Below are 17,405 nucleotides of genomic sequence, written 5' to 3'. Positions count from 1 at the left end.
TTGCCATGTTTAAAAAATACAACATATTGGGGAAAAAATATAAAATAGAAATAAAATTGGTTAGTGCCAAAAGATAAATGTGTTTTTAACAACATCTGTCAAAACACTGTGACTGACATAATGTTTCCAATGTAAAATTAGGGCTGGTAATTTTTTTATTTAGGTATAAAACACAGTTATCGCACTTTCACTTGTTTGAAATATTATTTTTAACCTCCTGCTGTTCTTCAGTTTTAAAACTGAGGCCTCAGGGGTCATTTTGACTCAAGGACAACAGGGGGAAGCGGTGCATAAACTAATCAACTATTAAAAAACATATATATGCTTTCATCTTTCAAAATTCTGACACGATCAAATCAAATTTTGCATTTGTGAGAATGATCAACTTTTCCATTTGCACCTGAAAACATTGCGTTAGTGTTTGTCGTTGCGTAAGCTCAAGCTACTCCCCGGGTGTCTTCAGTTTTTTATGTTCGACTGATAAATCAGTCAGCGAGCGTTGAGCTGTCTGAGCAGAAAGAATATGAGCAGTCAGGTTATGGAGGTGCCCTGTCAGTAGTGACAGAAGTAATGTGTTCAGCCTGTGTGGCAGTCATCCAAATGTCATCCACACACCCACTCAGACACACAAAAAACACAGAAATGAATGGTAAATACAGAGAAAGGGGCTAATAGCGATTATTTTTTATTTTTAAACTACGAATACACTAAGAATGGGCAAAGAAGAATAAATGTAGGGGAGTGCATGGGTGCAGATACGCGACCAGAGGAGTCAAAAGAAAGAATGATACCTCAAAATGACAGGTGAAAAAGAAGCAGAAAATCTAAAAAGAAAAATAGAAGATGATATATATGATACAATACTAAAAGTATTTGAGAGGAGACGAATATCTAATTTCCCTCACAAAATGAAATAAAAGAGATGAAGATGAATAGAGTTAGAAATAGACTGCAGAGATGCAAAGGACAACAGAGTAATAAAAAGGAATGCTGTCGTCAACTGAAACCCCGGCTTATCTGTAAATCTGTTTTATACTCCTCCTGTAATGTCCACCCACATTTGTTCTCCTCAGACAATCAGTTCTCTTTCATTTGCTGCTCTCGTTCTCCCTCCCAGCCTGTATAAATGTGAGAGACATTATATATTTTTTGACAGCACGTATCTCCCTTTGCATTGTCTCCTATGGCCCGTCTACCTCGTCTTGTTGTTGGCAAGTGTTTGTCACATCAGGTGTTGTGACTCTTTTCTTGTAAGTAAACTCCAGAAAGAGAAAAGGTTTCACAGTAATGTTTTGGTCAATAGTGCATTCATAAACTGAAAAAGGAAAAAAAAAAAGAATCATAATAAGCCAATTCAGTGTTTAATTATTAAAATAATTAAGTTTGTTTACTCTGGAAGAGCCACAAGTTTGGGTCCTTTTTGTTTGTTCATGCCAGAAGTTTAAAAGCAAAAAGTGCAAGGCACAGAAAGGAAAGATTGTGTGTTCTGTAAGAAACAAGCACATTGTAAGTAGGTAAAATTTTAAATACAGCAAATTTAAATTATGTAATAATTACTAATTATTTAGAATTTTAATTTAGATACACTTTTGTCTCAGGGCCAATCCTATTTAAAAAAAAAACCCCACATAAGTTTATCATGTTTTTTTGTTTTTGTTTTGTGATTTCATGAACATGTTGGAAATGTTCCAAAATAACACAAGAAGCGTGCAAAACTTATTTCACATTGTTTTACATGTTAATTTGACATATTTCCACATGTAAAAACATGTGACATTCCTGGTATTTTCCATCTTTTTTGTCTGTACAGGGACCTAAGATTTAATATATCTTTATCAGTCTTATATATGTGAACTGGTGTATTATTGGGGGGGAATTTGAAGCATTGCTGTGATGTGAGGATTTAGTTCATGGCCTAAAGCTGGCTGTTGGGCATTGTAGAGGATCAAAATTTAATTCTCACACTTTTGTTTTAGCCTGAATCCTTTTGTTCCTTTCTCTGTTGTTTTAAAAAAGAAAACCTATATTTTATAAATCTACATTCTCTCCTCACAGATTTGTTCTCATCCCCATTACCAGTAAATTCTGCTTTCCCTCATATACAGAAAACTGTGATCCATATTGAGACTTTGTTATCACTTCTTAATAATGACGTTTATTTGTAGTTTAACTAAATAAAGCAAAACCTCCCCTTTAGAATTCTGCGAATTTCAATATTTTTCTCCTATTTGCTGTTCTACTTACTTGTAAATTCTTATTGAAATTCTTTTGCCACCCACACATATTTTCAAGACCACCATCATCTTGACGTGATAGTAGATCTTCTGTTAGTAACCTTTAACTTAATTTTCTATCTACTCGTGGATTCTCCCGTTCACTGCTTACCGCTTTCTTTTTTCTCATGCAACCTGTGCTGACCCTTTCTTTTCTAACCTTTACTTAATGCCAAAGGATTTACTCCATGATGGAGATAAAAAAGCATTCCACCTAATGAAACCACTTAATATCTCTTCAATTTTGCCATGACTCCGCCCCATTTTATAAGAGGCAAACTTGATGATGACTTGCATGAGAGTGAGCTGACATTTGAGCTGGCCAAGTGCTTTTTTATCTTGCTTTCAATAGCTGATGCATCTTTGTGTGTGTGTGAGTGTGTGTGTACAGCAGGGTTTCTTGGTATGTTATTGCGCTTTTGAATTATTCCATGAGTCCTGATTGGTGTAAGAAATACTTATTCAAGTTTAAGACAAAAGATGAAAAATAGTCACATGCAGTTGTGCTAAAACTCTCTGACTGAGCCAAAGGTTGTCTCAAATGATTTTCAATGTGTGTATGTGTGTGTGTGTGTCATGATTGTGGGTATTTGGAGCATTGTATAAGTTTATGGTTTATTTCTTTGTATTTCTGAACACTTTCTGTCATGTTTGTAGTTCAGCTCTATGTCATGTGGCTTCTACTTTCTCACTCAGTGTGTCGTTCAGCTCCCCTCATGTTACCAGCTCGTCACACCTGCCTTCCATCTGCTCATCAGCACACCTGTCATTCATTCAGTAATCACCCCTCCCAGCATTCTTTCTGTCATTGTTCAGTCCTGGTTTCTGCATCATCCCTGTTGGTTTTGCTCCTCTCGTCATTTTTACTGTCATGTCAGCTTATGAAATTTATTAGTACAATTTTTTACATTCATTTTTTATGTGTTTGAACCTGAAAACTAATTACTCACCGCCATCTCACTGTGCGTAAACTGTCTGTTAATAGACAAATGTAATCTAAAATGTTTTTGGAGAATTTGGTTAACTTGAAAAAAGAGGAATGTTTATTGAGAATTTAGTAGAAAAGAAAACTAATTTTATGTGCTGACCCTGAATGTCAGCAGTGAGAGTGTAAATACTATAACAAATACTCTAATCAGTATTATATTAGTAAATATTCAAAGAACATACCATGATTTTGCTTTAATATCACTATTTTTTAATCAGTATTTTTCATGTTTTAGGCCAATTTCTTTTTTATTTTATATTGCTAAAATGTTATCAGTTGCCTGTTTTCTTAAGATTATTCAATGGTTATTTTACTTTTATTTCTTTATGATTTTAAATGTCAAATCTAACAAAATGAGTGAATGAATAATGCATGTCGTTACTTATCGAGTCATAAAATGTTCCTGCTGTGAACTTATCTCAAAGCTGAAGCCATCTTTGCTGTCTGTCAGGCCTTATACAGAGGCAGACACTGCATAACTAATCAGGCCCAACCTGGTTACAGGCTGGTACAGCATTTTTATATAAACATTAGGAAATATTTGACCAAAGAGAATTTCATAATCACGGACAAGGGCTCTTAATATGCACACCTAATCAAGACCGTTTGGTAATTTGGGTTTTGAATGGATTTATTATTCATCTTTGTCTCCCTCCCTTCCTGTATTCTTCTTTTTGTGAATAAAACATAATTAAAATTTTAACATGGTATTGTCTTTTTTTTTTTCTTTTTCTTCATGCAGCTCTACTTCTGAAAACTCCTGATTTCGCTGGTGGAGAAGCAGCAATCTGCTGAGGCAACTTCTCTTTTCCCTCGTCAACGTGGACAAAGGAATCAGTCGGACCACAAAGGATAGAGAATGTAGCAGCATCACAATTCAGTTTTCACAAATCTTGGGTAAATATCACTGAATAGTTTGAACTTATATTTGGACATAATTGGAGGAACACATCTTAACAGACCTTGCAGGCTCTGCTGAGACTCTCATCAGCAACCGGCCCCCTTGAGTGGGAAGAATTTCTCTATCTTGAGGTCTTTGGAGTGTACTTGTTCAACCAAAACAAAGGTAAGTTTGCCAGTTCACAATCACTGTTATAAAATGAACACTTCTTAGTATCTGTTTTAGATCCCATGATGGATCATTTATTTTACAATATAATTTCTAATAGGTTCTTTTAAAGGAGTCCAACCAGTTTGGGCTCTGTTGTCTTGGTAGCAGGTGAGCAGAAATATTTAGATGGTGTGCTGAACTGTACCGAGGAAGAAAGTTGAAGTAGAATACTCTTTAGGCTTAATCATTTTTCTTGATTTGTCACTTTTGGTGAAAAGGCTCATTGGCTCAGTGTCAAAGTCAGTAGTGGCTCCTGAGCATAAATTTTAGTGGGGCGGACATTTATTTCCTGAATCAATAACCACACCACTGATACAATCTATGGTGCATTTTCTGTAAAAAAAAATAAATAAATAAAAAATGATAGGTTATATGTTGCTTAATATTTATTTACTTTTTTGTGCACAAAGTTGTCACCTTTTTTCTCTCCTGGGGGTCGAGGTTATGTCTTGTGAAAATAGTCTGCCCTGATAATTAAATTAGAGAAACGGATGCCTCCACACCCACTTCCACCCAAAACGGGAGTATTTTTAATTTTAACTAGGTAAAATTAAACAGACAGACACACGGCTTTCTGGATTGGATTTCTTATCTTATTTGAAGTAATACTTGAGATTATCAAAGGTAAATGGTGGAAAAACTCCTGTGATGTGATGCTGGCATATATATATTTATATTAAACCCTTTGATTACAGCCCTCACCTGGGCTTGAACCTGCAGCCTTGAGATTGCTCAACTGAGCTACTGCAGAGACATACTGTAGAAGCCACAGAATTAGATAAACAAGATCCACCTGTGGCTGACATAGATAGTTACAGACACAGAAAATGGGCCTACTATGTTGAAGAAACTGTCCCGTTGTATATCTCCTCTCTGTCTTTAATTTTCTGTGTTCTGTTCATGTCTGGTCCGTCTGCTCCAAGCTGCTGACTGATAATTTATCTTCTATTTTTAGTCTCATGAATAGATTTTTAGGCAGAAAATCTCCACTGTTGGACACAGCAGATTTTGCTGCGACTATTCCTGTGTTAAATAAGATCAAGTGAGATGTAACGTTTGTAGTGGTCGTATCACTGAGCTAAAACCAGCAGAATGTGTCCACAGAGTGGAATATTTTATGCCCCAATAAGACTCTGTTGGAGCTGCCCTGCAGTCCTGATGTCTGCCGAAAGGCTTTATGTTAAATCTACTGATGAACACGATCGGTGACCTGAACCACCCTATAACTGCAAATAAGTCAAAAACTGAGAATAAATCACAAAAAATGTTTTGAATTTTATTTAAAATTGTCAGAATAGTTGAAAAACACACAAAACAGAACAATATACAGCAAGCTACGTAATTAAGTAATTCACATTAAGTGAGACGAAGGATTTTTTTCAGGTGGGGCTGTGCCCACCCTGCCCTTATAGACCGGGGGAACCTGGTCAAAGTGAAGTTTTGTTTTATTGCAATGCACAATGATAAAATCTGCTGTCATGAAAAAGAGACAATGTCTACATTGCATTTTACCAGCAGCTCATTTATAATATCCATTATTGTTACTTCCCTGTCCTTCCCATCCCACTGTTGGTGCCATTATGAAAGTTCCACACCTGTTCTTGTTTTAAGCATGTTAGTGGGTTGAAATTCATAGCAAATGCTGGCTCTGTCCTAGTTCTTCATAAAGGAAATTGTATTTTTTTCCCCCTGAATATTCATAAATAAGTCAGTTAGTTGCAGCATCCATAATGATTTCCACAAAGGGTTACTAAAACAACACGAAACACATACATGAACTTAAATTACTGTAGCAGCATTGTGCATGTGCTCCAAAGTTATTGGTCTTCATTATCTATCAGGGGCTTTATGTTAATAAATCAGAAACTTTTAAAATGGCAGCTGTGTAATTAGGTTTTTGTTGTCTTTTCTTGTCACTCAAAACTGTATTCTAGACTCTGATGATAAGCTTAACTAAATCTGTTTTTGAAACAACAACATTTTACACATTTTTTTCTTTTTGTTTGTTTGAACAAACTTTGTTTGAAGAAATAGAATTTAACTCTGAAAAAGAATTGATGAGCTAATGGCTAGTACAAGCAGGGTCAAGATCAAAATGGACAGCTGCCATTTTAAAACAATAATAATCTCAGTTGGATTGGAGTTGTTTTGAGATGGCAGCCATTTACCTTAATTTTGGTTTTGGTCAAACTAGCTGCTCATCAATCCGGTAAAAATCAAACTCTACCAAAGTTTACACAGAGCCTTTTTACAACAAGTAAGATATCTTCAGTCTATAACTTTTCCAAAGAACTTTGAAATATCTGAACTATCCCTTGACGTTTAACAACCAAATGATAGCAAAGATTATAATAAACTTTGCAACGCCACACATGGCTAATCTAACAAATTTGTTTTTACGTAATATTAGAATGCTGAAACTACTTTTTTGTAAATGTTTTGATCTTTTGTTGTAATAACACTAATACCCAACAAGCCATTTATTACAATGTTTAACAACAAATTGTCTATAGATTTGGATGGATGAGTTTTACCCGTATCAATATTTGATGTTTGATGATTAATGGATAAAGATGGCTTGGGACTATAAAGCTCTGAACAGTGTTTCAAGTCTCCACAAAGCTTTGATTCATTTTGATAAAATTTAGGCAACCAATTAAAGGTGTAATAAAGCATAGAGCAGATCAAATAAACTTTAAAGCCATTTGGCACTCAGCAGCTTGTTTACCTGGAATAGTAACAAATAAAGGAATACAACAGAAATAGAGTGATGGTTTTGCCTGTAATAACTTGCCTAAAATCAGTTCAGTTCATTTCGGTTTATTTATGTAGTACCTATTCACAACAAAAGTCATCTTAGGGTATTTATCAAAAAATGACAGGCAGGTCCAATTCCAATCCAATTACATGAAATCCAGTTTTATCCAATTCTATTCAGCGCAATTTATTACAGTCCAATGAAATTATAACTCAACCCAAAACAAATCAGGCTCACATTCAAATCCAATCAATTGTAGTAATATTTCAAAAAAAGTTAGAAATAGATTTAGTTAGTTTTTGACATTCCTAAATTAAGCAAGTGTGTGTATATATATATATGAGAGAGAAAGAGTTGTATTTATAAATTCCGAATAAATCATCAGAAATGTCCAGTTGTCTAACAAAAATGTATCACAAAGTTTTATTTCATACAAACAGGGCAAAAAGATGCAAATAAAAACATCAAATTTTACACATTTAGTAAAGTTAAAAATACTTCCTGATGCAAAAACAGCAAACAAATAAATAAACAAGCATGTTTCTTTGAAGACTTTAACGTACCAGTGATGATTTTACAGGATTTAAAAGCACAGATGTCTTTTCTTTCTGTACTTTTTTATTATTTAACATGGGTCACAAAAAAGTTATACTGCTAAAATTTTAAAGACCTGACACGACTATATTTGGAACTAGAAGACTGCATGCCAATTAGAGTTTGTAAAATTAGAACGAATAACCATATGTGAATGTTTTTTTATTGAGCTGTGCTGGTTTGATCTGATGTGAAGTGATTAAATGTTTCATCTGCCCAAAGCCAGAGGTCAGTGTACTCTGTTCACCTTGAGCAGCACACAGGACATCAGCACACATCTAAACGAGTGTGGCACTGTGTACATGTCTGTCTGGATAAGCGTACTTTGATTTAAGGCTAACTGGCAGATTTTGTCATGGAGAGTGCACGTGTCACCCCCTGTACTAAGTGTGAGTGCAAGAGTCTGAAAGTATATGTGCCTGTTTAGAAAAGAGTGTCTTTAAGGTTCTCGCCATATGCAAAAGTGTTTCTGTAAATTTGTCTGCTGTGATTTCTGAGTAGAAAATCAACTTTTTTAGTGTATTTTTTGTGCACATACATGAACACTATTCAAATATATGAACTCTTCAAAAAGAGTTGCAGTGAAGTAAGAAATGTATCTTTAAATTGGGTAAAAGTCGTAGATACCTTTGGGTAATGGATCTTCAGTTCATTGAGGGATTAAGAAATCAGCTAATTTGACTGAGAAATCAATCAAAGTAGTGAAGGATTGCAGCTACTTAAACGGAATGGACTTTACATCTAAACACACCCAGAGGACGGAGCAAATAAGGCACAACAGACTGTGGGACTTCTTTCTTTCCTCTTGTATCTCTTTGTTAATCATTTTCTTGGCACGTGTATCGGATAGTTTCGTATTCATCATGGGCTGTTACTAATCTTGGTGATATATCACTATAAGCTTATCTGCTGGTTCAATTGGTGCATGTTGATTTGATAAGAGGAGTTTCTAAATATATATAAACATTCCGTTTGAATGTGTTTGCCTTTAAAAGCTGGTTTTTGGACTAATGTGGTCCAGGCTTTGACGAACAAAAAACCCCAGGATGTTGCGCTAATCTCTTTTATCACCTCTTCATCCCTCTATCCTTCAGGCTATCCATTTTTTTCTCTCCTCTGTCTCTCTCCATTCTGCTTGTTTGGAGTGCCAGGTTCTACCATAGCTTTTTCAAAGACTGGGATAAGCTGTGGAGTATTGCCAAACACTCCCCACGCAGACCTCCCATATGCACGTACAAAATTGCTTGTCCAAAAAGGCCATGTTTCATCAGGGACTCTGCTCTGGTTCTCAGCTCACTCTCACCACTACTCTGCCTTACCTGGGATATTCTCTCCTCCCTCCTCTGCGTAGTAAGATCCAGGTGGAACCACAGGCTGTCTAAGTTCAGCCAACCCGGCAATCAACCCACGCATTCTGAGTTCTCTCCTGCCATGTGGAGCACCATTTGAGCGCCAGCGATAAGGCAGTAAGGAGGGAGAGCCATGTGCATTAACCATGCTAATCTCATTAGTGGGGCCATGATTGAATCCTGTAGGAATCTGCCGCTGCTGCCAGAAGACGAGGAGCTTGTATATTATTAAAGAGATGATGCTATTTAAGAGGGTATATAGGCTGAAAAAGAAAACAAATGGAAGAAAGACGAAAAGCCAAAAACCAAGAATGTGAACTGTTTTTGAAGGACAGTCAAGGTTAAAATACAAATATTGGTTGTGTGATGAATTATTTTGTAATGAAACTTAACAGTAACAGTAACACTGCTTTAGGCAGAACCTTAAAAAGGACAACAAACATGCAAAATTACAAATATTTTAAATTGCAAATTGAAATCAGTGTTTTTCAAAGCAGATGGCAAACTTTACTGAACACACAGACTTGCTGCAGGTATTAAAAATATAACCAAAAACTGTTAAATGAAAAATATAATCGGCAAATTATTGAAATTACAGCATCTGTGCACTAATATAAGACTTAACGCTAAAAAAAGAATATATAAATATAGAGGCATAGCTCTGGCTTTCAGGTGTGGAAGAAAAAAAGACGAGAAAAACTCAAATATGTTTGTTCAATATACTGTAAATAAGGCATCAAATAAGAGTCTTAGTTTAATCATTGAATTTTTTTTTAATCTATCTGCCACTCTTTCCTGTCACTTTATGACCACTTTGCCCTTTTACCACCTCCCATGGGTACAGAACAAGATATTTCTTGTAGCCTCACTTCACAGCATCCTTGTAAAACTGTGGTTGTCCAAACAAAAACTTAACCTCTTCCTTGTGTCGACTTGTCATCCATATGTCTCATGATCCGTTTTAATTTTCCAGCTCAATTTCCTCATTATTGCCCACTGCCATGAAAGTTGGGTGATCATGTAATTGCCAGTGCCTGTCTTTTTGTCTGTGTATTAGCAAAATATCTCATGGACCACAGGATGGATTTTGATAAAACTCTCAGAAAGTAATCACTGATTATACACCTGTAACTGATTAGCTTTTAGAGTCAACTTCATTTAAGATGGTCGCCACAGCTAATCAACCTTGGCAAAAACAGACATGGCTATAACGCAGCCACTTTTACAGAAATTGAGCTCCAATCCCAGCACATACAGAAACCACAGATTGTGGAACATCTTTGTTGAAAATTTTGATATGCAAGGTGTTATTGTTTGTGTTTTTGTGCTTTCAGGCAAATACATTTTGTTTAATTAGATGATGTTAGAATTTAGTTGAAATCACTGCTGTTTACTAGCACTGATTTAAATGAATAAAGCCACTTGCCTTTCTAAACACTGTTGGTATATTACAAGACTACTAACCTTAAACCATAATAGTTTTTTCATTTGGTTTATTCCTTAAAAAACAGTTAGGCTTAATATTTGGTTTACTTTGTCATTCTCTCTCCCTCCTCTCACACAAGTATTTTTAATGTTTATCCTATATGTGTTTTGACTTGAAATATCTATCCCTCTTCCCAACTTTGTTTCTTATCCTCTTTCTGCTTTTGTTCACATTTTCTCCGTTCTTCTGCCTGTGCATGCGTAATTCTCCGTTTATTTGCCCATCTGTGTCAGATTCACCATTCAAAATCACTTTAATACCAGAAACATGCAACACAAGTCGGTAATTTGTCCCAGTGGACTGGTGTGACTGTGTTCAACAGACCTCAGGCGGATCTTTTTAATGCCTCCTCATGTCACAATACTCATGTTATTTTTATGCGTTCTCTTTTTCTCATTCCCTTTGTTTTTCATTTTATGTCTTCACACTTGCCACAAAAGCTGTTCGTTTTTCACTTCCTTCACTTTGTCTCACAAAGGATCTTATAATTATCGTATCTGTTGTGATATAGTCACCTAAGTCTAACTAATCTTGCTAGTGTACAAAGCCAGTAAAAGACTAGATGTATTCAGAAAAATGAGGTCAAGAAAATAATTCCTTGAGTTTAGTCATTCATATGCTCAGGTTTGTTATCTGTTCCCCCATGCACTCCTATGTACAGTTTGTCACCCTATCTTGGTAAATCTGTGTGTGTGTGGTTTGGTAACATACACACTAATAGATGGTCATTGTGTTAAAAAACAAGTTCAATCCAGGATCAAGACCATCTAAATAAACCATTGTTAAACTGCAAACTCTACTTTCCTTCTATTGCAGAAAAGTAGATGTGCCACAGTTTTTTTTTAATCAACACCAGTCCTACACTAACTTGGACAAAAAACATTGTTTTATGCGAATCCTTCAGTGAAATAAGAAACTGTCTGCAAAGTAACCACAGAGCAAATATTTTCTAAACTTTAACAAATGTTCATGTTTCCAATTTAATTAATGGAAGGACATTACCAGGGGACACAAATGTCTGATACGTAAATGTCCGCTGTCATTTTGGTGACATTGCATTTACAACTAATATAACATTTTATGGTTTGATGTTCAACAGTGGTCCATAAATCTTTGATTCCCAGCCAGCGTTGTATTGACTTTAAATAGGTAAGCATTTTTTCTGTCGATTTTGTAGACTACTTGGGATAAAGGTGTCTAGTAAATAAATGTAAGAATCAACTGCATTAAAAGAATTGTTTATTTTACAGATAAGAGTAAAATATGAATGTTGATGAAATATATAAATATAATGAAATATTTTAATGAGCCAGTCAGCCTAAAAACGTATTATTTTTAGGAAAGATTTATCCATTTATCATAAAAATGAAACAGATACTAAGAAAACTGTCAAAACAATCAGTTGTTTTTTCCAGCTTTACATTGATTAATGTTTTATTTACAGGAGTTTATGCTTCTTTTTGACTTTTCTTTAATACCAAGCTTAAACCCTTTTTTTTCACATAACCATACTGCCTGTTTGCACTTTCTTTTGCACTCTTTCTTGTTTTACGTTTCTCCTCCTTTACTTCACACCATCCTTTTCACTGCAGTCAGTGACTTGTTGTATTCTATTCTGAAGTCCTACCATATTTAAATGTTTTCTGTTCATTTTGTCTCTTCTAATTTCCTCCTGTCTTTTGATTTTTGTTCTTATATGTTCTTTTAGCTAATTAATTAATTCAGTCAGGCAATTTTTTTTTGGGTGCGGTATGTACAGAAAGAAAGAAAGACGTTTTGCTTTCTGAAAAGCTCAATTAGTTTTGAAGATTTTTGCCACTGTTTTCCATCAAATAAACTGTAAAAAAACATAAATAACATTATTACAAACAAAATGGCAATTTTTGATTATGTAAAATTGTTTCTATATTAATGCCACTTTGAACAACAATCAGCTTAGGCTGAACAGTTCAGCTGAATACAGATTTTGTTTTTAAACACCAATAAGGTAATGAGGTATAAGGTAAGGTAAAATAAGGTAAACAGATCCTTAAACACCTCACACACCTCTTAAAAGTAAGTTAAGATTAATGTTATCTATACAGAGATTTTTGAATTATATATGAGTCGTTTTTATCATTGTTTAAGTGCTGCCACAGTTGTGCGAGAAGCAATACTTTAGCCCCACTACATTCAACTTACAAACTGTTGCTGCATTTAGAACGTAAGTTATGAAGTCATGTTGCTATAAACACACATTTAAAAAACAAAACACAGCAGTCACAGCTGTCTGGGTGAGTATATTAAAAGTAACACATCAGGTCATCCCACTGTATGATTATCCATCATATACTGTAATTAGCACTGCCAAATTACAGTGTTGGAATATCCGATGGGAGGACAGTATGCTATCTTCTTCAAACTCTGTGATGCTTTAATTTTGTATCTTTACACTGATCAGATACTTATTAAAACTCACACTCAGTGTAACCATATACAATTGTTTTCATTCTGCTCAACTCAGACAATTTTACAGAAGATGGAAAGATGAGTGTCAGTTTTTGCTAGAAAACGTAAATCTTTTAATATAAAATATTGTGCAGCAGTTATTAGAAATAGTAAGTAGTTTGTGCATTTCTTTAAAGACATTTTTACACTGTCAAAAATGTTTTATTTTTATTTTTAAAAACTTGATGAAAGAAAAAAAACATTTTAGGATTAAAGACATATTTTTACGACCCAAAACAATGACTTCAATATACGTTATGAGTCAGGTGTTTTTGTTCAAGCATTGGATCAAAATACAACAAACATTTTCTGTTTTTTGTAAATTATTCTTGACTTCATTTAAAAGGTATAGTTTCATCATAACTCCTGTCATTTTTTGCACCTGTCTAACTGTATAAAGAGGGCTTGCTGACTGTATTGTGTTAAAAACTTTACACTTTCATAGATAAGCTAGAAGCAGAATACTAATAAATAATCCAGATAATTTAGTTTTTATTACAGTAGTTAATAAAGTTTGATTTATGACTTACCACTTTAGAAAATATGGCCAACTTCTTGTTTGCAGTATTTATTAAATCTTCTTTTTGATGTTTGCAGTGTCAATACATATTAGATGTTTTTTCTCGCCCACCAAATTGATATTGTCTGTTCAGTGTTTTTTTTCCTGTTTCCACATCCCTGTTTTCCTTTGTTCATTTGTAATAGTATTTGAAGCAGATAGTTTGCATTATTTGGGTTCTGTGGAGCATTCACAAGCAGTCAGTATCATATATGCAAGTACTTTTTACTCATATACTTTTACACTGTGTCACCTGTAAATCGGATGGTTATTTATTTATTTTTTAATAAATGTCTATGGTTATTTCCACTGATAACTGGCCATGTTGAAAATATGTTGCAATACCTTCAGGACAAAACCACGTTGCCAAATGGAGTGTGTTACTCAGTCAGAGTAACTATCTGATACAAACATAACATAATGTAAAAATCGATGTCATAGCATTTACTTAGATTTTTTTTGTTGTTGTTGTTTAAAATAAGCGATTGTCCTTTATTCTTCAACCTGAGTTCGCTCCGAGCACTGCCTACTGCAGGTAAGTTCCTGACTGCTGGGGAGGAACTTGATAAAACTCCATTTCAAAAGATCCCTTTACAATTTCTCACTCTTTCTTCCTGCAAGTTATCTCCTCCCCCTCTTCAGGGTCACTGCCATCCTCAAAACAAGCAGCACCGTTTTTTTTATACATCAAAAATAAAGAAAAAGCTTTTACATGAAAAAAAAAAGACAATACATTTGAACAGACTTCCCCTAAGCGATATGCATGTAGGCTGGTGTTGATAGAGTTGCATGGTAAATGTGAGTTTGAGTCTTGTGTTTAGGAATTTGTGTGGGCGCTTTTGCATCCCTTTAGGCAAGAATGTTGCTTCTGTAACATGACAAATCACTCTCATCACTATACTGAAATCATTTAAACTAGCTGGAGGCCTTGGTATGTGCGTGCATGTGTGTGTGCCTATGAGTGTGTGTGGAGGGGGACTGGTTGAGAGAGACACGGTGCTAATAGAAATCCCACATCTGTTTATACATTCGCAAGGGCACATGTGTCAACTCGAGAGCAGTTTAAAAGAAATGGCAATTAATCAGTGCATCACACTGTGCTTCAGGAGCGCGTTCCATAAAAAATATGGAACAGCAGACTAGTTTAGCATATGGTGAACAGATATTAAAAAAAAAATCAATCTGGTTTACAGAGGAAACAATGAGAACAGGTGGTGGAAGGAGAAGACAAAGCTGTAAGTGTAATTGAAATAGTTGGGGATGTGTCTGAGTGATAGATTGTTCTGCATATTGCGCCGTAGCTCAGTAAATATGGGACTAATAGTGGCCGAGGCTCAACAGATTGTCACCGTGCATCTGTGTTTGAGTTGTATGACTTCACTGAAGCCAGCAGGGTCTGACGGAAAAACGCTATCACACAAGCTTTTCCGAAAAGTCTGTCAACAATAGTTTTATCAAAACATAGACTACAGAATGACAAATCAAGAATTTAGGTTTAAAACAGAAAAAATAGTATCGATCTTCAAGATTACATAATATACACAATTAAAAGACAGTAACATGTTTAAGAAAACAACTCTTGCAGCTGAAACCTTAAAGTGCATTCATTTTTGAAGCCAACACAGCAACTAATTTACCTTGAAACTTGTAGCACCTGGTCCTTTTAATTTGAGGAAAATGATTCAGATCCATTCAAATTACTGGTTTTAATCTTTACCTCATAAAAGGTTCAAGAAAATAGATTTCTGTTTAATCTTGCTGACAAACAAACAGACTTGACTAACTAAGGGGAGAAATAAATAAAGCAAGTTCACTTTTACTCAATCTAATGTTAGTTCCATGAATGCATAACAAATTCAATTATTTTACAAGATAAAATTTAATCTGGAGAGAAAAACTACAAGTTGAGCACTCACACGAAACTGCTTTTGAAAAGAATATCACACTCTAGCTTCTTTTAAATAAATGATCACTGTATTTTATTTCTTGCCTCTGGCAGTATAAAGTTTTAAAAAGACAATTAAAAAGGTTTTTATTAACAAAGATCAGACGTTTGGAGAGAGTAAAGCTTTGTTTACTGTGTTCCAAGATGGAATAATTTTAGATGTTCACTTGTTGGTCATTACAATGTAGACCACAGAAAACCATTTAATACAGTGACAGTGCTCATCAGTTAAACTGACACATCAATGCCATTTTAAGGCAATAATGGGTCAGTTTGACTTAGACATAAAAAAAGATGTTTGTAGAAGTCTGTTGTTTGGAGGCCGAGTGTGGGATGGCTGGAGTAAAGATATAAATCAGGGAATGTGCATACAAAAAGGAAAGTGAATTTGTTTTTGTATTGACCACAAGTATCATCCACATTTATCCAGCAATCTTATAAAATGCTCCAGGAGCTCCGCCATCTAATTTTTCACCAAATGCTAAATGTTTTTCCTTGTCAGTCAAGTTAACTCAGCAGCTAAATTAGTGAGAGCTAATGAATTCATGGTGAAGCAGGTTGCACAGGAAGCTTTGCGAACGTGTGATCACACCATAAACCTTCTGTGAATCTGGAGACACAGAATAAATGACTTAATGTTTAATTATAAAAATGTGTCAGTATTTGACAAAGTGAAGTGCAGTTAAATGTTGTAAAGTCATTTTAGCTGTACGTTTGCATGTTTAACTGGAGCTTTCACTCTGATAAAGAAATATGAATATTGACTTTGTTTTCACCAAACTTGATATTTTTTGCCTTGGAAAGTCAATCAGATCATCTGAATATTTTGTATTTTGGTTTCAGTTCAGAAAGAAAATATGTATTTGCTCTCAAAACAATTACACTGTATGTCCCATACCCTCCCAGTATAACTACAGAGACAAGTACAGTTACTCTATGTAAGATTTCAAGCTATTCACTTCAACATTTTAAGTCAATGTATGCAAGTTTTTCCCTTTAACTTTGCCACCTTGCTGTTCACAGTATGTTATTTTTTTCAAGCCTCTGTAAAAGGGTTCCCAGTTGATAAATTGAAACACCTAAAACCTCTTTAAGCTTCTCTAATCAGCTTCCATCTACAACAAAAATGCAGTCTGTACTGCAGGTACTAAAGGAAAAAAAAAACAGAAAACCTGAAGCTAAATCACACTCTCACACAGAAGTGTTTTGTTTTACTAGATAATCTGCTGATGAAAAGGTAAAAAAATCAGTTTCAATATACAGTCCTGCATGTTGAACCTCCCATTTATTACAGTAAATGCGGTCATTAATTTATGTGACAGATCAACTACAACATGTCAGCTTCAACTTTGATAATAAACCTATACGTCACAATCGCCACTTATAAACTTATATTCGCCACTGATAGCAAGGTTTAAAAAATGCTTGTTACATTTCTTTGTAGGAGTGCACGGATCCTGTGTGATTATTTCATGACTAATACATGACTCATCAGCATCTAATAAATGTCCACGACTAATGTCCTCAGCTGAATTTTAATAAATGGGCCAGTCGTTGTTAGTTAATGGGATAACCAGACATTTCACCTTATCAGTCATCATCAGTCTACGCACCTGGAGACACGCTTCACTCATAAATCATCACTGAATGAGTCAAAAATTAGTATGGGAGACTTTGGGAGTAAATTTATACACAAAAGGAGAACATGGCTTTTAGTTGTCTGTTTACTGCGGTTGTCAAAGTCCTTTAAAACCCCTGATTATATGTTGTGTTCATTATGTGTTATTACTGAGAAAATAAACCAGAAATCACACAGTTCCACGTTTTATTTTCTCAATGAACTGATGAGCCACTG

At 34.9% G+C, this 17,405-nt stretch overlaps 1 protein-coding gene across 1 annotated transcript in view; it reads left to right on the top strand.

Annotated features, from left to right (window-relative positions):
* LOC108231834 (protein phosphatase 1 regulatory subunit 29) overlaps positions 1-17,405 on the top strand; it is a 152,291-nt gene that overhangs the window by 59,080 nt on the left and 75,806 nt on the right. The window contains exon 2 of the mRNA XM_017409193.3: positions 4,004-4,327. The gene's annotated coding sequence lies outside the window, so the exon portion shown is untranslated. The remainder of the gene's footprint in view (positions 1-4,003; positions 4,328-17,405) is intronic.

The sequence above is a fragment of the Kryptolebias marmoratus genome, linkage group LG3 (genome assembly GCF_001649575.2).
Source record: "Kryptolebias marmoratus isolate JLee-2015 linkage group LG3, ASM164957v2, whole genome shotgun sequence".
NCBI lineage: Eukaryota > Metazoa > Chordata > Actinopteri > Cyprinodontiformes > Rivulidae > Kryptolebias > Kryptolebias marmoratus.
This window is presented reverse-complemented; position numbering and strand designations above follow the sequence as displayed.